Source organism: Panthera tigris, chromosome C1 (assembly GCF_018350195.1).
Source record: "Panthera tigris isolate Pti1 chromosome C1, P.tigris_Pti1_mat1.1, whole genome shotgun sequence".
NCBI lineage: Eukaryota > Metazoa > Chordata > Mammalia > Carnivora > Felidae > Panthera > Panthera tigris.
Genome location: NC_056667.1, coordinates 49676434 through 49698610, shown reverse-complemented (window position 1 = coordinate 49698610; position 22177 = coordinate 49676434). Strand labels below are relative to the sequence as shown.

The following is a 22177-nucleotide window of genomic DNA, read 5'->3' as shown; positions in this document are numbered from 1 at the left end:
ATAAACTGGTGAAAAAATCACATTGACTACCCACTTTTATTTCCTGCCTCATTATTTTATTGCCAGATAGCACAGTATCTAGAGCATACAGGTACTAATAAATGTTTATTGAAATGGAACTGAAATCAGAAGGTAAAAAAAATAGCTCTTTTAGGGCCATGAAATAAACCAGGGCTTATCTTAGGCGATGTCAACAGATGTTTTTAGATGGATTTTCTGGCTCTGGGGACCCTACAGGAGTCAGAAGGCCTGCTTTCTGGACCAGAATGAGGGGGTGTAAAGGATCCTGTAAAGATTCTTTGCAGCCCTAGAATTCTAATTTGAAATAGATCATAAGCAATTCAGTTATTGGTCTTCTGGCTGCATATAAGCCTGGGACCCCTATTTTATCAAAAGGGTCTGGGTAATATTTTTTTTTTATTTACTGCTGATCATATTAAGCACAATTAGAAATAACATGAGTGTACTAATCATTGTAAGTCAAAGACTGTCTCTTCTTTATAAATGACCACAAATCGCTCGCTAAGAGTCACAAATGTTTATCTTCAATGACTTGGCCAACTCGGATCACAGAATAAGCAATGTTTTCTCTTTATATCTTTTTTTTTTCTTTATATCTTAACCCACTATGTCATCCAGACCACCAGAAAATGTTGTGTGTTAGGAGGTACTGAATAAGGTATCCTTAAAGCATTTCATCTAGGTCCTAAGTCCTAGGATTTAAAACCATACCTGTTAAAAAAATATATACTTCCATACACACACACACACACACACACACACACACAATACACAGTAATCTTTAAAATAATGTGCTTTCAATTCTCACATTGATAATAACTTTTCCCTAATAACTTGGTTTCTGGGCCTATAACAAACATGCATGAATATAGGGAGTTATCATTTGTCCAACCAAAAGATGGTTCTCCAACCTCCCATAGTATCATAATAAAGCTCAAGTGATACCTGATTCTGTACAAATTCACCCAAGCCTTTTGCAAACAGAAATAATCATACATGTTTTCTGTCTATGTCTTTATGATAGATAAAATGACTTAAATGTACTGAATCATTTCACTTTCAGGAGTTTCCATTTGGATCCTATCATGGCTTTCTCCTTGACATATGCAGTGCTAAGTTATTTAAAATTAATTGCAGTACAATATTTTAAAATTTCTTCACATGGTGCTAATCTCAAGTGCTTTGGATGTTTGAACCACACTTGGAAGCCATCAAGTTCTGTGTATCTTTCAGGGAGCAGTTGAACATGCTAGAAAGATTAGTCAGTGAACTTTAATCTATAACCAAAACTATACTGAATTATAAAATTTCAAAAATGTGTGACTTGATACAAATGATAAACTGCAAATATTCTACGTAACAAGAAAAAAAAAACTAGGCAATTAAAACATATGAATCCACTTGCGTGGCTCTGACATCCGGAAAAGCTTTCAGGAATCCAACGCTGATGGTGGGGTCCTACCTACTTAAACACAGTTAGGTACCAGTTGAGCTCATGTGTTCTCACTTTCATGTAAAGTTCATTTATCTGCAGTTTTGTTTTCATTTTAGGACACAATCTACATTCTTTTCTGTAGTGATGCATAGTGATGCTGACATGAGGGATAAGAACTATCCATTTCAGTAACTCAGTATGGATGAATAATTTGCTTAGTAATAATCCTAAAATTAAATTGTCTTCCATACAATGCCTACTAATAGTTTGGGTCAGATTTTCCAAATGAACTCTCTTCAGGATGTGCTATGAAAATAAGAGTTTCTTGTCACCTGGATTTATTTTGATTTAAAAAAAATCCTGTGTTCTGGGAAGACTTATATAGGTGCTATTTCAAGAGCTACTCCTCATCAAAAATTCTAAGTGGGTGATTGGAACTTGGCTCTGATTTCTTGTTCAAATATCATCACCACGCTAAGCAATAGCTAATAATCATTCTTAGAGGGAAGATACTTATTTCAGTCCATCAAACATTTTTTGATCACCTACTGCGTGCAAAAGCACTGTGGGCTTTTATTCAGTCCCGAGGTAGCTCATAATGTTGACAAAGAATTCCACTCATTCAACCCTATGCCATTTAGAAAAGTGTTCAGGGGCACCTGGGTGGCTCAGTCCCTCAAGAGTTCGACTTCGGCTCAGGTCATGATCTCACGGTTCATGAGTTCGAGCCCTGCATCGGGCTCTGTGCTGACAGCTCAGAGCCTGGAACCTGCTTCAGATTCTGGGTCTCGCTCTCTCTCTGCCCCTCCCTTGCTCTTGCTCTGCCTCTGTCTCTCAAAAATAAATAAACGTTAAAAAAAAAGTGTATGCTACTTGTTTTTTTAAAAGTAGCCACTTCTCCCATCTCTACTGGTGATAGTAACAGTATTTCCAAGTTAGAGCCCTTTCCAAAGTTTATCAGGGGAAAATGGGGGAGGTAAATATTTCTCTAGGTAAGAAATGGCTTATCTGTTTGTTTTATAGTCAATAAAAATGAAAAACCTCTAGGATGTGCGGTTCTTCCTATTTTTTAGCCATGATGGAAGCCCATGTATAAGCAAAAGCTTATATGGAAGGGCAACAACCAGCGTATACAACAAAAGTTAGCTACCTTCCCATCATGCCTCCATTTGCACATATTCTCACCTCTACACCCTTGCCCTGCTGGGCTTCATGAGGCAACATTTAAACCCCTACAGCATTGACTTCAGTATCACCTCCATCTTTTCAGATTTACAATCTTTAAGATTAAAGATTGCAAAGAATAAAGAGTGGCTGGATCATTGTTTGGTCGGAGCCTATGAATGTCCTCTCTAAACTCTGTCTTGGTTTATTTTGGGGTCACTACAAAAGAAGAGAAAAACAAATAGTAAGTGGGAAAAACAAAGAAAAAGAAGAAACAGTAAAAAGAAAAAAGGAAAGAAAAAAAGAAGCAGTAACAAAAGAAAGTGGTATCGTTCGAACAGGGGTCGGAAATAGCAATTCTTCCAACGGGATGGGAAGTTTTATTTGCAATAGATATGGGCGAAGTTATGAGTAAAAATCAGTTTATGCAGTGACGAAGGGTTAACTAGCACCCCGCACAGGGTCTCTGAACTGCCAGCTTAGTACTGGGCAATGGATGCAGTAGAATCAGCAGCCCCTTAACATGGGAAGGATAGAAGGGACGGGATGAGCGCTTTCTTTGCTTTTCTTTGATTCTGGCCATCATCTCCACAAACAGCACATGATTTCCTAAGACTTTTCCATTTAGTAACTTGAAGACAATTCTCTCTTGTTAACATGTCACCCAAAATGATTTCAAAAATATCACCGAGCTGATTTCCATTTCCCACTTTTAGTTTCTACTGTAACAACTAACCTAACGATTTAATGATTTCCTTTTTCCCTCTAAGTGGAAATCCTGTAGAAAGAGGAAAACGTCTGGAGTCTCAGTCACCGAAGCCATACGCGTCTTTACCGTACAAAACTGCCTCACATCTACACCACTGCAGTCGCATATTCTGCCAACTGGTCTTAAAATCAGAGAGCACTCTGTTTTAATACTGCCACCGTGGTATTGTAAGGCCATGCATAGACTTCACGGGGGAAGCCTTGAAACAAACGTATCTGGAAGGAATTTCATTTTAAAAAACAGACAAAAAGAAAATTCGAAATTAACAGAGAGTAACATCTCACCAGTAGTAGATAGGGAAATGAATTATTCAAAACGATACAAACAGTGATGTCATAATGAACAGAGGCAGGCCCTCAGGAACCTTAGTGAGAAAAGCTGGTATTTACCCAGTAATTGGGAGCAAAACCAAACAAGATAAAAAAGATTTCCCCATAAAGAAAATCTTACACACTGCTTTTCAGGACCCCATCAAAACTCATTTTGTGGCACCCTCAAGGCACAAACTTTTGATTTCCATAAGGAGAGAAAGTATGGACAACAAGACTCCCAGAGAAGAGACTCATGCAGAACATCAAATGTTACTCAACATTTTCAAGTAACCATGATATGTCAAACAGGCCACATGATGCAAGTACATTTAAATATAAGTTTCTATTTCTGCTTAAAAATAAAAAAGATCAGAAGTCTGAATCTGGAAAAGCAAAATCTCTTGCAGGTTTAGAAAAAGCATATACAAAACCTGGCAAAAGAAAACAGTGTTCACTGCCACCATCTGCTTTCTGGCACACTGAAGGAACTTTTACTCACAGCAACATTTTCTTACATTAGAAAATCCACTAATTAGTTTTGTTGTAATAAGAAAAATAACCTTTCCGTGGAAGGCGGATCTCCAGCTTGGGTTTTCTATTTTTTGCGGTTTTTTTGTTTTTTGTGAGTTTTTTGTTTTGTTTTGTTTTGTTTTTTTGGTTATTTTGTTGTTGTTGTTGGCTTGGCCTGTACCATTTCCACGTGACATTCACCTCTGAGCTCTCTTGTACTGGAATACTTTATTATTCCCTGTTTGGTCTAAAGAAAGTATCCACAAGTGAGAGATCAAATGTGAGAGCAACAGAGAGGAAAAGCTTTAAGGTGTTTGGCTTAATATCCAAAAAAAATCAAAAACCAAAAAAAAAAAAAAAAAACCCCAAAACAAATGAAAACAAATAAACAAACAAACAAACAAAAAACCCCACCAGGTCCAGAATCTGGAAATCTGGGATCCAGAACCGATCGTTAAAAGCTTGTTAAACCTGGGTTCCCTTTACCTCATCTTTAAGGCCATGATAGTAAATGAGACATGGTTTTTTCCTAAAATTTCTAAATCCTTTAAGTCTAAATCATGTTTTCCCAAGAACCGTATGTCCCAAGAAACTACTGATTGCAGAAGAGTAAATGGGGCTTCTGATGACACTGATAAATCTGAAATAATTTATGGAACTTTGTCCTATACTGATTAAAATATTACAAATCTAGCAACCAACGAAACACAAGCTCACCCAAAATTCCTTAATAATATACTCTAATCATTCAGTCAGCCTATCATTCCATAAGTAAAACCAAGTATGTGCTGAGTACCTACTGTGTGCCAAACACTCTTGGGAACACTGGACACAGGGCAGTGAGTGAAAGGCTCACAAAGGTCTGTACTCATCACACATGCTTTATACTAACCCTGCCGTCTACGGAGTTAGGACATTTATCCTCTGCAGAATTCAACAGCAAATCAGCATGCTGCTCAGAACAGGAGAGTACAGACCACAAGAGAAACACAGTCCTTGGTGCTCACTTCACTGAAAGATCTGCTCAAAAGTTCCTTGAGAAAATGCAATAAATGGGCACAAGTATTTGCTGAAAAAATATATGGAGAATAGGCATGATGTCTTTAAAACTAGCAACGCGAAGCATAACCGTGAAAGCGTAGACACAGCCTTCCTGGGAAAGGTGTCTATGTCGTAAATTGTTCAAACCCGACCTCTGCCCTGATTGAACAAATTCATTGATTCAAAACTCAACTTTTTCCATTAAAAAAATTTTTTTTTTCAGCAGACTCAAATTTATCTGAGTTTAAAAACAAAACTGGGGGCGCCTGGGCGGCTCAGTTAAGTGTCCGACTTCGGCTCGGGTTATGATCTCATGGTTCAGGAGTTCGAGACCCGTGTGGGGCTCTGTGCTGACGGCTTGAGCCTGGATCCCACTTCGGATTCTGTGTCTCCCTCTCTCTCAGCCCCTCCCCCACTCGCACTCTGTCTCACTGTCCCTTTTTCAAAAATAAAGAATAAAAAAATTAAAAATAAAGAAAGAAACAAACAAAACTGCAACACAGGATGATCTATTGCAAACTTGAAAGTCCCTGTGCCTGAGGGATGTGTGACAGACTACTGCAAAGTTTAAACAACCCACTGGTATTACACAAACAAGCCCACACTGCTATTCCCAACTGTACAGCTATGACATGTTGATAACTAGGACAATGCCCACTGGGTTTATTAACCCTCACTTACCATTAAAAGACATTAAAACTGTAACACTTAACCCAAGGCCTTCTATCAAATACTTGAAAAGATTTCAGTCAATTTGTACAGTTCTGACTTTGCTTTTACTCTGTTTTCACCAACACCCTATTTAGGCACAGTAACTGCATCCTTCCCCGATCCTTGTTGGTCATTTATACAGTGCAGATCCCTGTCCTGAATTTAGAAGGTAATTCAGTATAGAAGAGGATGAAGACAGAATCCTCTCCCTTCCTCTTGGCAGAATTAATCACTCCTTCCTCTGGCTCCCTACAGCCTGGTTACTAAGAACAGGGCTCAGCTCCTATATCATTTCTCCGTGTGTGTAATCCCCATCTGGCCTTCCCAACAAGCTGTAAACCTTTGAGGGCACAAGGCTCCTACTTGCCTAAAGAAAGTTTGCACATAATAAATGCTCAATAAGTGACCTTGAACAGAGGGACAGAAGGGAGGGGCCAGGCTGGGTAAGGCTTTTAAACAAGGGCTATCCCAAAGATGGCTTACAGACTTTTCTGTCTCCTAGCAGAACAAAATCCAGTTAGAAAACATGCTGGATGGGCGCCTGGGTGGCTCAGTCCATTAAGTGTCTGACTTGGGCTCAGTCACATGATCTCGCAGGTCGTGAGTTCGAGCCCCGCGTCGGGCTCTGTGCTGACAGCTCAGAGTCTGAAGCCTGCTTCAGATTCTGTGTCTCCCTCTCTCTCTGCCCCTAACCCACTCACAGTCTGTCTCTGTCCCTCTCAAAAATAAGTAAACATTAAAAAAAATTTTTTTAATAAAAAGAGGGGTGCCTGGATGGCTCAGTCGGTTGGGCGTCTCACTTCAGCTCAGGTCATGATCTCGCTGTATGTGGGTTCAAGCCCTGCGTCGGGTTCTGTGTTGATAGCTCAGAGCCTGGAGCCTGCCTCGGATTCTGTGTCTCCCTCTCTGCCTCTCCCCTGCTTGCTCACTCTCTCTCTCTCTCTCTCTCTCTCTCTCAAAAATAAATAAACATTAAAAAAATCTTTTGTAATTTAAAAAAAATATATTTTTAAATATAAAGAAAACATGCTGGATTTTTTTCAATTAAGGCTACAATTCATGAAATGGTTACATATGAGAGGGCAATTTCCCTCTCTCTATCAGCAATGGGCAAATGTCTCACCTTGTGCTCACAATAATCTTATTAATGTAATATCTGAAACATAAACCAACAAAAATAAGACTCTAAAAGGGAAGCAGATTACTGAAATCAGGAGACAATTCTGACAATTCTTGGGCAGATATTTTGGGACCAGTCTTTAAAAACATTTCCTGTTATCTGTAGCAGAAGAAATAAAGTTAAGTTTAACTTTTTATTTAATGTAAACCCTTTTATTTTAATACTATAGACAATTTCTGTAGGATGTGATGACAGGCTTCTGCATCTCTGGCTTCATAATGACGCAAGACTCCTTGCTATATATATCCGAAAGGAAGAACACTTTACTAACTACATGAAGGAGTGACGTAGTGTGTTTGGACTGGTGTATCAGTAAAGCTGCTGGCAGTGAGAATAACAACAACAACATCAAAGGACAACAGAGGTTACATTTAGATCATTAAAGATAAGATACGGTTTTCATTGTAGCGTGCATTTCAGGAGACAGCTATCAAAATGGCGTTGAAAAAGTTGTTAGGCTAGAGACCAATTCCGATATGTAGCATGTTTCACACTCTGTTTGACTCAACAGAATTGCTTTTACCTTTCGCTTGATACAGGCTCAACCTCAGATACTCTTAAATCCTCTTCTCAAAAACCTGGCCTAAAGTTGAGAATGCTATCTCTAAAATTAGCCAAAAGTTCTGAAAATGGCCTATTTTTAAGAATATTCACCTTTTATTAGGTGCTACTTACTAACAGACTACATTTAGAATATCCATGAAGTGACGTGCTTTTGTACAGATGATAAAACAGTATATGGCACATTTTCAAGGCAGGTGAGGACAGATGATAAAGGGTGCTGTATTCAGAGTGTAGATTAAGCATTTAGATAGCATAATGAGAGGGAAACAAAACGTCACATAAGAAGCTAAATAAAAAATGGAAAATTCATGACCTAGGACAATTTCCCAGCTCTGCATGTGTATACTACTACAGAAATTGATGATTAGTTATCTAGCCTTAGGCAACACACAGACACACTTCTGTCACATCCCACCCCCCACCCCCACCTGTGCCCCCCGGACCTATTCTTCCCTTATCTTTCTGAGTAACGGAAGTAAAATTCTGCTAAGGGTATTGGGTTTCCCTCTGGCTGAATAAAGGACCTGACCTTGAAAAACATAAATAAAAAGAAGCTAATTATTAGCAAATTTGCTAAAATGGGTGCACTGTATAAACAACAACTGGTAGTCCCTTAATAACAACCCTTGAATGCAGCTCTAAAGTTGGAAAATTTTCATTTATTTACCAGATTTATAAAAATGGCACATCTTCTGTGCTCAAGCCTTACAAATTCTCTTCCCTGGCCAGCATGAGCACATACACGCAGTCACAGAGAAGCACACAAATGGTGACTGCCAACACTCTTTTCTTGACCAAAACAATAAAGCACGCAGAAAATGAAGTCCGTGTCCAGAGAATTCTTATTTTCTGATCTAAATTTAACAACACTTAGGGACTAAAAGGTATGCTACATATAGGGAGGGCTAGGAATACTTCCTACTGGGCTTAAATTTGGGTCTTCCTGAGGGCAGACCAGCAGTAGCCACATCAAGGTCACGTGGGAAGCTTAAGTCTCAAATTCAACATCAACTACTGAAGAGTCTGTATTACCAAAGTAAAGCAAGAAAGTACCATGGCTTCCACGTCTGTGATATGGAAAATCTGTGGTAGCAAACCTATGACCCAACATGAGAGGCCACGAAAAAAGATGCACCTTTTCTACTCGCCCCAGCAACTGCCAGTCAGGTTCCAAGGTGACTAAAGACCAGAACCTTCCACCAAAGCTAAAACCTCAGCCGGGGGCGGGGGGGGGGGGGGGGGGTGTCTGTCCTCACTGTGCAATACAACAAAACGCTTGTCTGAAAAGGTTCTGACCCTCCTAAAGTAAAATACTTTTAATGGGACCACATTTCAAACAGTGTACCCATCACAATAAGAACTGAAATAAATATGGCATGTCTCCTTGGTCCATTTCCTTCATTATTCATGCGGTTTCATCTTTCTAAATTTGGACCTCTACCCCATTCTAGAAGGGGACGAGAATGTAATACATAATGCAGAAGTATTTAAAGCAAATCATAGGATATCTGTACTTGATACTTTTTCATGGTTTGATACCAAAAGAATCACTGCCTATGGAGGACTAGACATTTTTTAAATGCTAGAACACTGAGCCTTCCTTTCATACAATTCAAAGGAACGGGCATTTTGCTGACACAGCAACACTGTGGTCTCAGAGAGACTGTGGGAAATGTCAAATTTATGGTCCTGGGGGTGATTGGTGGATGGTTTTGTGGTGTGTATGGTGTTTTGTTTTGTTTTGTGTGTGCTTTTTCTTTTCTCTTTTGAGCCTCTGACAGAAACAGAGCTCTACAAACTTTCTGGCGACCTCCCAGGAAAACAGAAGGAAGCTGTATCCTGTACTTCCCCTGGGATCTAATGAAATATACAGCCTCTGGGCTTCTTTCAATTTGGACTTTCAGATTGCTAAGCCAGTGAAAAGGGGATCCTAGCTGTCACAAACGTCACATGCTCGGGGTCACCTGCTGCTTGGGAGTTCTCATGCCAGTTGTTGACATAATAAGAACCCCTTACACTTTAATTACAATTCACAGTGTGTAAACTATGCAATCTGCTTTAAGGCAGACTGTCTTTTAAATCAACACTAAAATTCTATTACTAATATGGCAATGAAATGTAGCAGGGGAAGGGTGTGTCCAGATGAGTAACCAAATGCAGATATCTGCCATTTGAAGAAGATACGGGGCAACATTTGCCAATAGATAGGATGGTGTTGCCGCTCTTAATCCTGGAAGATGGGACTTTACCCTAACTCTGCCCCAAGACTTCCTGAGAGTGAACCACAAAAATGAAATGCAACATGCTTCATATGTAGCATTCTGACACTTGCATAACTAGCATGTGGGGGCTTAGCTATTCCATTTAGTATCTTGCCTACCCAACAGAACTGATCAACCGTTAAAGAACAAGGAATTTCTACTTTCCCCCTACCGTCCCCTCTAAACCTAGAGCAGTGCTAGAGATGTTCAACACATGCTTTCAGAGTTGTGTTGACGCTCTATCATTTACTAGATCCTTGTATTTTGTTAACTACAGACCCGGGTAAGCTATATTCTTGCAATCAAAACATGAAAGGTTATTTTAAAACAGAGCCCGTTTAAAATAATATGACAATGCAGGGAGCTGTTTAAAAAGTGCTAGCACATAATTATAGTCTACTGTTTTCTCCAAAAACAACAGTGGAAATTAGTTACAATTATATTATAGAGAACTACTATAAACATAGGTGGGCTAGCCTTTGTATGAACTGTCCCAACCCTCTGGGAATTACAGTCTCACTTTTAGTGCCACAAATGATGTAAAATGAAAGACATGAAATAAACTCATGCAAGGTTCATTTATGTTTATAAAGTCTGACTCAAACACCTCAGTTGAGCTGCAGGTGTGCCCCACTGTAAAATACCAGCAGCAGCAGCAGCAACAACAGAATAGTCAAAGAAAATAGAAACCCAAATTTACAAAAATAGTAAACAGATTTAAAGAAAATAATGCTTGCACTTGTTTTAAGGAAGGATTATATATGAATTACAAACACCATCAAGAAAGGTCAAATTAGCCAATAATTACTGATTGCTATTTTTTGCTGCCAAGCAATAGTAGATGCCAAGACAAAAATCAACAACAGCAACAACAGAAGACAAAGAGTTTACCCTATTTAGATGTGGTTATTCTAACACAGGACGCAGATGCATCTTCCACTGTCCTTTCAAAAATACTAGTTTCTTTGGGAAAGCTTTCACTCTTTGGCTGTTGGGTTTTGTCTTCATGAAGACATACATGGAGCAATTTTATTTTCTTTCCTATTGGAACACTTCTAGTCCTCCTCTGGCGCTCCCCAGTTAAACCATTTGACATCCAGTGGCACAATAGTCCCCGTCTGTACACACATCCATCCTCAGGAGATAGGAGAGGCTGTGAGAAACTTAATTTCACCAGCATGAAGCCACCCCTAGCCTCTGACCTCAGGCACCAATTCTGGTACCGGTAATTTGTGCCACGGTCTCCAACCAGTTGGCTCCACTTTAAGTGCAAACTCTTTCCTGTACCTGTGCTTGGTCGAGCACTGGAGACATTAATTTGGTTTTCATCCCTCCTTCTCAAGAACAAGATTCTGACACTAAAACCGAGACTGGCACCTGGACCCCCATCAATGGCTGACAGATTTCTCTGATGCTAACTATCTACCTGGATTAGTGTCACCTGCCCATGTAGTCTATTTATGGGATCTACCCAACTTCTGGGATACTCACTTTCTGCCAGTTAGACCTCCATGGTGTCCACTGTTCCACTAAGCTACCAGTCGATTTCTGTTAACAGACCATCTGGAATCTCTTTTGGCTGGGCTGAAGTTCTTTAGGGAACCCCCAAACTAGACCAACTTTAGACTATCAACTCCCACATAATAATTTCAAGTCGTGGCCATTTATGAATCTAATATCCCAGGGTATAAACTCCCTCTGTCAATTCCCTCTAGTTTTCCTTGGTAGGAAGGAAATAGAACATCTCTAAGACTCTGAAAAGAATACAGAGAAGTAGAAGCACTCTTACCCAGTACTGTTGGGACTAGTAGCTGATTGGTTCTTTTAAAAAAAACTGGATAAAGGGGTGCTTGGGTGGCTCAGTCGCTTGAGCATCTGACTCTTGATTTTAGCTCAAGTCATATTCCCAGGGTCGTGGGATGGAGGTAAAAACAAAAGTTCCCGGATGTGCTAGTAGGTAACTACTGGCCATTAGCAATCAACATGCTACAGGCATCAGTAGGTTACAAAGAAAATAAAAAGACTTAGTGAATCTTGCAAGCTGATTAATATAAAGCTTCTACGGAGAGGGTCCACCCGAAGAAAATAAAATTCAAATGGTCATTGAGTGGATATTATGAGCAGGCAATGATGCTACATGCATGGTGCTTGATGATGGGACGCAATATTGAAAAAGACATCTTTCCCTGCATTCTCATATAGCCCTAATTTCCAATAACATAAGAAATAACCAGAAGACCGTTTCAAAGTTACTGTATTTAGAATGGTAACTGAATTGGTATTTCTATCCACTTGTTACAGAAGACAATATTTAAATTGATCCAAATGTATTTAAAAAGACAACATCAACAAACTTAATTGGACAGCTCAGCTCCTAATACAGTATTTTCAAATTATAAACTATATTTATATTTTGTTATTTTGTACAACTACCAGAATATCATTACTGCTGTTTTGATTTAAAATTGTGGTTGGTGAAACAGTTTTTAAAATCAGAGACACTGTGATAATGGAAAACGTTAATTCCCATTTTAACATCAGTTGGTTTGACAACTGAGAATAGTCACAAAGATAATATTGTCATGATTTTTAAAATATTTTATTATTTTTAGATTAATGTAACTATTACTTTTCATGTGATTACACTTTAGATCATTTTTTTAGGAACAAAAAGCTTAATCTCAACTTTCTGCTTATTATTCATTAGCTTATTATTATCAGTTTGTTATCAGCTTTAAGATAAATGTATTACTTGCGTCCACATATGATGACGATAGTAACAGCAAGCATTTACTAACTGCTTAAAAATGATAAAAGTGGCCAGCACTGTAAGCTAAGTGATTAACATACATGTAACTTTCCCAGCAACTTTGCAAGTAAGTATTACTTGTCATAGTTCAGGTTGAGGAAACTGGGGCCACATGAAGAGAAAAATTGGGATCTCAAAAATAGATCAACTCCAAGCTTGGGCTTCTCACTTCAACGATGTGTGTGTGTGTGTGTGTGTGTGTGTGTGTGTGTGTGTGTGTGTGTATGTGTATGTGTTGTGTTTAAAGTAAACCAGAGATCACAGACTTTCCTTTCCAGTGAAATTTTATTTGCACAGATGTGTATGTGCATGATGGCATGTACATACACACACACACACGCACACACACACACACACTTTAGTAAATTAATTTCATATGCAAAAGAAAAGTGAGCCAGGGCTAAGTTATTAAAAGAAGGCTTTGAAGCAAGGAGCGATGATGTGTGAAAGACATACCACAAAAGTTTATTTAAACAAAGAACAAGCACAGAGGGATGGAACAAAAGTGAAAATAAGGGAAATGAAAGCTCTCCATCTTTTCCATCTTTTTTCTGTTGTGTATGGATTTCTCATCCACGGAAAAGACAGGAAAAGACATCTGGAATTTATGGACTATCCAAAAGTAAAATAAGTTTTACCAACTTATAATTCAGATGAACCAAATCCACATATTTTCACTGATTTTTTTCTAGGTGAAACATAATGATATTATCCTCCAGTAAAATCCATAATTTTAAACATAATTCCTCACTTGTAAGAAAAAATTTCAAGGTAAGATTTTATAAAATATTTTTATAGTATCTTTTTCAGTGGTAAGTTATGAAAGCAAAATTTTTGACTTGGCTACAGAAAAGAGATAGAGAGCCTTTTCATTTTATACTCATAATGCTCTACATTTCAATATCCCAAAGTACATTTCAATAGTACATTGAATCGTCTTCTTAAAATTTCAAATTTTGTCTGGTATGTATATATAACATCATAAAAGTTCAAGTTCAAATCCTGAAAAAAAAAAATCTATGGTGGGGTGCCTGGGTGGTTCAGTCAGTAAAGCTTCTGACTTTGGCTTAGGTCATGATCTTGCGGTTCGTGAGTTCGAGCCTCGCACCGGACTCTGTGCTGACAGCTCAGAGCCTGGAGCCTGCTTCGGATTCTGTGTCTCCCTCTCTGTCTCTCTGCCCCTCTCCTGCTCGTGCTCTGTCTGTCTGTCTGTCTTCTGTCTGTCTCTCTCTCTCAAAAATAAATAAACATTAAATAATTTTTAAAAATACATCATCTGGCATAGGCCATTTAATTTCTAAACCTATTTCATGTATATGCCTATATATAGATGATAGAACTTTATAACTGAACAGTTAAATCTATATTATCAGAGGTACTTTTAAAAATAAGGTAATAAATTCTAAGTTATTCCTCAATGCAAACATTTCCAAGTATTACGCTACAGCAGACACCTTAACTTGAAGGTGAAAAATTCTCCCAATCATATAGAAATTATATTTATGACACACACTTCCCAGTGCACATGAAACTGACAAGGTACTTGTAGAAATAACCATTCCCTTTTTGGCAAAACAAAAAGTGACTTTTAAATTGTTCTTAGGAGCAGAAATCACAAAAGTGGAAAAAAAGTTGCAGAAGAGAAAGATGAGGCTAGTCCGCTAAAGTTGAAAATAAATTTTGTCTGCCTGCATTTAAATAAACAAGATTATAAAAGTCTTGTAGAGACTACGCTTACGAAAGGTTCTACCGCCTTTACGTATAAATGGAAGCACATTTCTAGCACTTATATTATTGCAAATATTGAAAATGGCCTCCAGAAGCTTTTAGCAATGTACTCTTTGTCTTGTTTCCAAAGAAGCAATCCAATTAAAATGCTCATTTTCAGCACAAAGGGCTAGGACAAGGACCCATACACTACACCCAGCATCTTACAAACGCTATGGAAAATAGACTGGAACTTCCATATGATTTCTGTGTGCTTGTTCAAACCAAGCATAATTTACAAATATTTTCCTAGAAAAGGAATTATATGGTTTTTTTTCTGCCTCTTCTAGGACGTATCCATCCATGATGATTCCAACCTACATTATGCTTGCTTCCTTGAATTTTCTATCACTAGCATATCTTGTGTATTCAAACATGCCAACAGGAACATGGTAATGAATATTTTTCAGTTTTGATACATTTCCTCCACATCCTCCAGTCATATTTGCCAAATTAAGCATACAGAAGACACTTAATAAATGTGTTGATTGAATTCGTTCCCTTACAGTGGGGTTACTTTATTGTTCATACTAACTGTAACATTCTGCTTCCTTCTGAAAAGAAATTATTCATTTATTTATCATGTTCTTATGTTCTTTTTTCCTCACTTAATTTCATAAATTTAATTCTTATGGCCATTTTTTTTTTCAATCAAAAAATTGTTTTTGAGCATCTTATATAAGCTGTGGTTTTAAATGGGTTGCACTATAAACAACATTAATGAAATTATTAAATAAAAATGCGTTTTCTATCCTCCAGTATGTCTGTCATACAAAAGATGGATGCCTTCCTTTCAAGATATTTGAGTGGATCACCAAATGATTGCCTACTTCTCTCTCACAGCTCAGATAAATAATTAAAAGGAGATATACACAGATTGGTTGCATACTTAAGAGTTAGAATCAATTAAAACAAAATTGTATGAATGCTCTCACAATAATATATCACTTCAGGGACTATGAAATGCTACCTTTACATTTGTAAAATCACTATGGTTAGATTAGAGCCTTAATGTTATGTCTCCACGAGCATTTAGAGTGGGTAATCAACAGAGAAACATGAAAATGAGGGGAGGGGGCTTTAATTGGCAATTTTTTAGTTACTAATATCTTTATAATTAAATGTTTTAAAAGTGTCGTCTAATACCCCAGAAAGGGTCATTGAATATTTATTGAGCACACCCAAAGTCAAGTTTCTTGTTTAAGTTGGTATTGAAGTTAGGATGGCAGGATGGGTATCTTCTGCAAGGACGAACTGGGTGACTGGTTTTAAATAAACGTGCAAATCCTCTTCGTTAATGGTATCAGAGCTTTTCCAGTGTGATTTCGCAACAGGCTACAGTTCTGCTCTAACCAAAAGAACACAGAGCTCGAGGAAGATGGCATTTGTGGAGGAACAGAGGATCACAAGGGAAGGTACTCACTTTTAATTTAGCTCTGTGGGCAAACTCAAGTTTGGGGTTTCAGACAACCCGAAACCTTTCCTCTCAAGAGTGTTTGAATAGTAGGGAGCTGTCTCGTTTGTGCATCGAGAAGTTTGCATGAAGCTTTCGAGAAATCTGTCTCACCCAAACTTTTAGTTAGAAGCACTATCTTGCACTGTTGTGCACACGGATAATTGTACTCACGCTGTTACACTTTTTATTTCATTTTTCATGGAATCACAGTCCGCCTGATGTTATGGTTTATCATGCATGGGTCTGCCTCTCCAGAAAGAGTGTGAGTTGGTTGAGGTCAGGCCTTTAATTTTCCTGCACCTAGTTCAGTGGCTGATACCGAAGGGCTTAGTGAACGCTGGCTGAGTAAGATTTTTCAGAACTTCCTCAGATCAGTGTTTGCTTATCACCCTACTACATCCATACAAAAAACACTTGGAACTCTTGAAAAGGAAATCTCATCCTTTATGGGTTCAGAAGTCACGACGAAAGATAACAATCTCACCAAAAACCCAAAAGTTCACAACCAGGAAACACGTAATAGAGGAGGTCCCGAGGATACTGATTCTCTCAATAAACATAAAAAAGTTCTCAGGGTCATGTTGGCAGTAGATTGTCTCTGGCCCTAAGAGAAACACCCCTTTTCCAAGCTAAAATCATTGCCCAGCTGTGAAATCATGATGGCTGCCAGCAATCCAATGGTGGCAGCAAACTCAACCCAAAGGTCCAATATTCGTAAGCACCAAACAGACACTGCAGTGAGACAGCAGTGCTGACCAGATGTCAGTAGTGGCCTAAGGGCATCCTTTCACCTCCCCGCCCCCATGATGCTGCCTTCCTCCCCCACCCATTAAGGGTGGCATCAAGAGCAATTACAGCTTACCCCCAATGGGCTGTGCCAGGCTGGCAGCTGGAACACCTGTCACAAGGTCTGCATGACATTAACAAAGACCCAGAAAGTAGCTTTAATGAGCTGCCCCTACAACAGACAGAGCCTAGTGCGGTACGGTGGATGTAGCGACTGTTTCAAAAGTATTGTTCACTGCTGGACAGAGGACTATTTCAGCAACTATTGACTTTCTTTAGCACCCAGTACTGGGCTAAATACATACAGTTCTTCACAGCGCCATCTTTCATCTGGAAATGAAACATGAAAATCTACGAAGCACACACTTCACTGTCAGTTGCAACATCTTGCTCCTCTGAAAATATTTATCTGTGCCATTTAAGTGATGAATTTATGCATTTAGGTGATGAGCTTAAGGTGTGACACCTGTGACCTGTAACGCTGGGAGTTGTAAGCTCTTAAAGTAGACAGCATTTCTCTCTCATTGAGCTCTCTCCAGTGAGCAAAAGGCTGTATCTTTCAAGTAGATGGATGGGCAGATGAATATATGAAAACTACTTAATCCTTACAAAGCTTATCAGGAGACGAAACAGTCAAAAAAGAAAAAACGGTTATGCGATTGAAAGAGGGTCCTCATTTTGGTTAACTATCAACATTGGCAGAAAGGGATGATTTCAGGATTCTCCAACACATAAGGACGCTGGCCTATAAAAATAGTCATACAAAATGCCTAGTCAACTCAGTAAAATCATTGCTATACCAAGATCCTAAGGCTAATGAATAACTACAGAAGGACCAGTGAGCAAATTTTCATGAAAAGAGCACACAATGTCTAAGACAGAGTAACCACTAGGTATGTGATAACTATGGTTATACTTTTGATTACGGTGATTAATAAGTAAAGTTAGGCTAGTGATTTATAAGGTGTCCTCATGGATCAGTCACCTCCTCTTCAAAAGGGATATAATGAACAACGATACAAAGATGGTTGCTTCTGGGGATAGGATTTTGTAACCAATAGCGATAGTATTTCCAGATCTTTTTTTATGAGTTGAAAGGAATCTAAGAAGTTCAATCTCCTCATTTTTCAGAAGAGGAAACCAAATTTCTACACCTGTATCTGAAGTCACACAACTAGGTGGAAGCCAAGTGACATAACGGATCGGTGATTCTCTTTTTGCATAAAGGGAACAATAATACCTACGCCTATCAACTCACACTTTCCCAACAAATGATGTAGCAAAAGTCTTATTTGAAGTATCTGGCACAAAGGCTCAGTGTGAATTCAAAATAACGTTACTTTTTCAAAATTCTGTTGATGAAGATCTTACTATCAATACCATTACGAAAATAACCATTACTACTACAATATTTATGTCTCGCCGACTTTGTAAGAGATCCCGGGAGTATTAATACACGTAAGGACGTTCTATTCCTTTTCTGAAACGGCAGTATTCTCAGACCTTCACAGCAATATAACTGCATCTAAATACTTCATAGCTTATGATTCATACCTTCCAAAATAAAACAGCTCACTTCCAAATTTAAATTTTGTCTTCAAATTTCAGACACACAGAGCAGCAACTAGAAAACAGTACATTTTAATTAGATGCACCAGAGTTAGTGATTTTCATTCTCTGGGGTTCACACAGCATTTACAGGACTTCATTCCATTTATGGGGTTCAGACAAGGCTCAAAGTGAACTTTGCCTGGAACTTTTCACATGGTTTGAGCATTAACCAGGGATTGAGTGGTTTATAGATCATCCAAAAGAATTTCTATCTTGGAGTCTTGCTATGAACTCTAAGTATTTAAATTCCAAGTGAGTTTACATCAAAAAGTGACTGCATGTTTTTAGTATCTGTTTCTGTTTTCTTATTTTTGCTCTTTTAAAATGAAAACTATAAGGTAGATACATGGAGAAAAGAGTCTGAATATCTGAAGTTTAAGAAAACAAAAAAGAAATTTTAAAAATGTAATGTTTTAATATTTAGCACTATTTTACAGTTTTACAGTTTACAAAGGGCTTTCACATGTATTAACTTGCCTGAATGCTAACCACTGACCTTTGTAGGATGTGATTAGATCAGTTTCATCCTAATATTATCTCAGACTCTTCACCTATGTAATTATACATTCTCTAACTGAAATATTTATAAGGAATAATAATCAATTATTAATAGGATTTATTTTGTAAACAAAGTATTAAATAAAGTCAGTTTATAGCATATTTTGTTTTCCTGAGGAACAAAAGCTTGGACCATAATATATGGAAAATATTTTGGTGCCCCACAGTGAGGACTTTGAACTTTGAAAAATATACTTTATATTTATGGAAATGTTTTGAGGGGACGTTATAATGAAGTTGTGTGTCTACCACATTTAAAGATCCAACACAATGAACGGGTACTTAAGGAAACAAAAGCCACACCTCTCAATTTAATTCTGCACACAGAGTTTATTAGATTTTAGCAGGGTGTCCTTACTCTAGTCAAGAAAAAGCCATCTGAATTTATGAAGCTGAAATCATCAAAGGTCCTATGAGGAGGTCCATTTCAATGTATGAAATGCCATTTTTGCTCACATTTTGGAGATTCCAATTGATCACAGGCATTTTTGCTCTATCGATAATATATATCTGAGGTGGAAGAACCTGGCAAGAGGACGTTGAATCCAACTTATTTCAATCTATCCAAAGTATTTCATGACCAAAAAGTATTCAAACTTCTAATATATCTTAAATAATAGGCTAGCAATTCATATCTCTGAGTCCACTCACCAGTGACAATTTAAATCTAGACAGGTAGAACGAAAATCTTTTAGGACTATTCCTTGAAAACCATTAGGTGTATGTAGAAAATAGTTTATGTGAGGCAAAATATTATGGCATTTAAAGGAGGGGACTGGTACTCTTTTGTTTGAGGAAAAATGCAAGATTTGGGCCTACAGCCAGAACTCATGAATAATCTACGGTTTTTAAACAATCAATTATGAACAGCACTACAACATTGTCACATTTTCTGAATGCTACTTAGAAGTAAGTAATAACCACTCTTCTGAGAATTTCTGATCCAAACCCAGGTGACTACAGTATACTAGATTCATCATTTTATCCGGGCCCATCATTTTATATATAATTCATGACTGTATAATTAAACTCACATTGATTCAAGGTGCACCACAGCTAACCCCCTAGCCCTTTAGTCTCACTGCATACTGGCGTTTAGTGAAGGGTAGCCAGCTTCTCTCACCTATCCTGGCAGACCCAGGCCTCTGGCTGTGAAGAAAACCACAATGTGGGGAGGAAAGCCTACAAAAGAATGAAAACAGAAAGTGTCTAAGGCCTTGGCAGAAGGACACTAAATAAAATAGAGAGTGGTGACTCATTTTGGCAGTGAATCCACCTCAACCCCTTCAAAGCCTTTGGCAAGAGTCCTCAGAGGAGACCCCAGCCTTTTGCCAAGCCACAAAACACCACAATTATTATCACAGCAGTCATCAACAAAACAGATTTTGTAAACTGACTTGTTGGCACATAGATTAAAGAAGCTATAAAAAGGAATAACAGCTGTTTGGGTTGCCCTATGCAGAAAGCTACTATATAGAAAGTAAAATTTATATCTCTATACATACTCGGGTAGACACAAGCACACAAGGACACCCCATGTACTAATTATACACATATACTATGTACAAAAGGGTAAGATCCAAACACACCATTACATAAATTTAAAACACAAACAGCTCTTTTGAATTAAAATACTCACTTTGGAAGGACTAATAGATAAATTTCCCGAAAAAAAAAAAAGATTTTATAATTCACCAATTTAAAATATGGACTATGCCTAACAATGGCAAAATAAATAAATTTTTTCTTAAAATACTGAAAAAGTATGGTGCTTTTTATACAAGCAAGAATGCTGATGAATTCTTTGAGAATTTTCAAAAATATCCCTTATTCCACCTCCCTAGACATTGCCTGATTGGCGTTTTATACTATAAAATTTAGAATTATCTCATGTTTCAGGTGATTTGAAACAATTCTACTTGCTTACATATTCACAGATATAATCCATTATGGACGAGGTAAAAAAATGTTTAATGATTTAATTTAATTTTTACCTTTGCTACAATAATATGATTGACCTAAATACGTTGCCCATGAATAACATGGAATAGAAAAGAACAGGAAAAAATGACAGGTAATAATCAGTACTACTTATATGTTCCTAACTTGAAAATGAAAAATGTACTTTGATTTACTATAAAGAGGCATAGTCTCCTGATTTTTAATTTAAAAAGAAAGGTTTTACTCAGGTTCCTTGTCACCAATTCACAGCAAGATACATAAGAATTAGCAAGAAAAATTCTTAATGAAACTACCTTACATTTGTAATATCATACATTACGAATATAATCTGTAAATATGTATTGAAGGATCCGCCGTGCAACTTTCATGTCACACATTTGGCCCAGCTAACCTCTAAATGCCTATGTAGCTCAATGTTGAAATTTCCAGAGCTAAAGCATCTTAATGGCATTGATCTTTTCCATTGAAGGATGTGGAGTTCGGATTTCAGCACTGTCAATAACATTTGTTTTCACCTATTGAATGATCAGGTCTTGGTTGGTAATTGTCTACCACAAGAGAAAGGACTAGAAAGGAACTTACAAGAGTCCTAGCTACAAACACTGTTGACTAAACAGCAAGAGGAAATAAGTAAAAAAAAAAAAAAAAAAAAAAAAAAAAAAAAAAAAAAAAAGGACTGAAAAATGACATTTCTTGGCTACCTCTTTCAAAAAGTGTATACCAAGTATCCCTCTCATCACCCAAGGGCTCCATGGTTGAACACATCCTAAACTGTAGATTTCCAAAAATTCAAACTGTATACACTATTTACTATAATAGTAATAACTGGAGGATTCCACTACCTACGGACATAAAACCACCACCTTCATGACAAACAGCTTTCCTGAAAGGCTACTTAAGAATTAAATAAAATACTCTTATCAATTATAAAATACCTTTAGAAATTCAAATATCGATCAGAATAGAAGACCAAGTCCACAGCTGATGTGAAACAGAAGACCTACTTCAGGAATTCACCGAGTAAACTGCCTGCCTGGAGAAGTTAATTCACCAGTATGTTTTTTAAAGTGTCACACGGAGAAAATTTTTCACAAGGTGCAGAAATACATTTGCTATTAGATCATTCTTCAAAATACCACAAACTCTACGGTTCTTCAACTGAGTTTGCTATTAGTTATTTACACCGAATAACCAAAACACGCAGTAAAAATTGCATGGGGCTTAATTAAAATCCTTTTCTCCAGGCTTTGTTTTTTGAGTT

General features: G+C 37.7%; 1 protein-coding gene across 22 annotated transcripts in view; it reads right to left on the bottom strand.

Annotated features, from left to right (window-relative positions):
- Positions 1 to 22177, bottom strand: part of NFIA (nuclear factor I A) — a 371559-nt gene that overhangs the window by 189309 nt on the left and 160073 nt on the right. The window contains exons 4-5 of one of the 22 annotated variants that reach the window (XR_006221534.1): positions 19989 to 20136; positions 18259 to 18409 (exon numbers count right to left, since the gene is read on the bottom strand). The exons of the other annotated variants lie outside the window; for them this stretch is intronic. The gene's annotated coding sequence lies outside the window, so the exon portion shown is untranslated. Of the gene's footprint in view, positions 1 to 18258; positions 18410 to 19988; positions 20137 to 22177 lie in introns of those variants that run through there. 22 annotated transcript variants of the gene reach the window in all.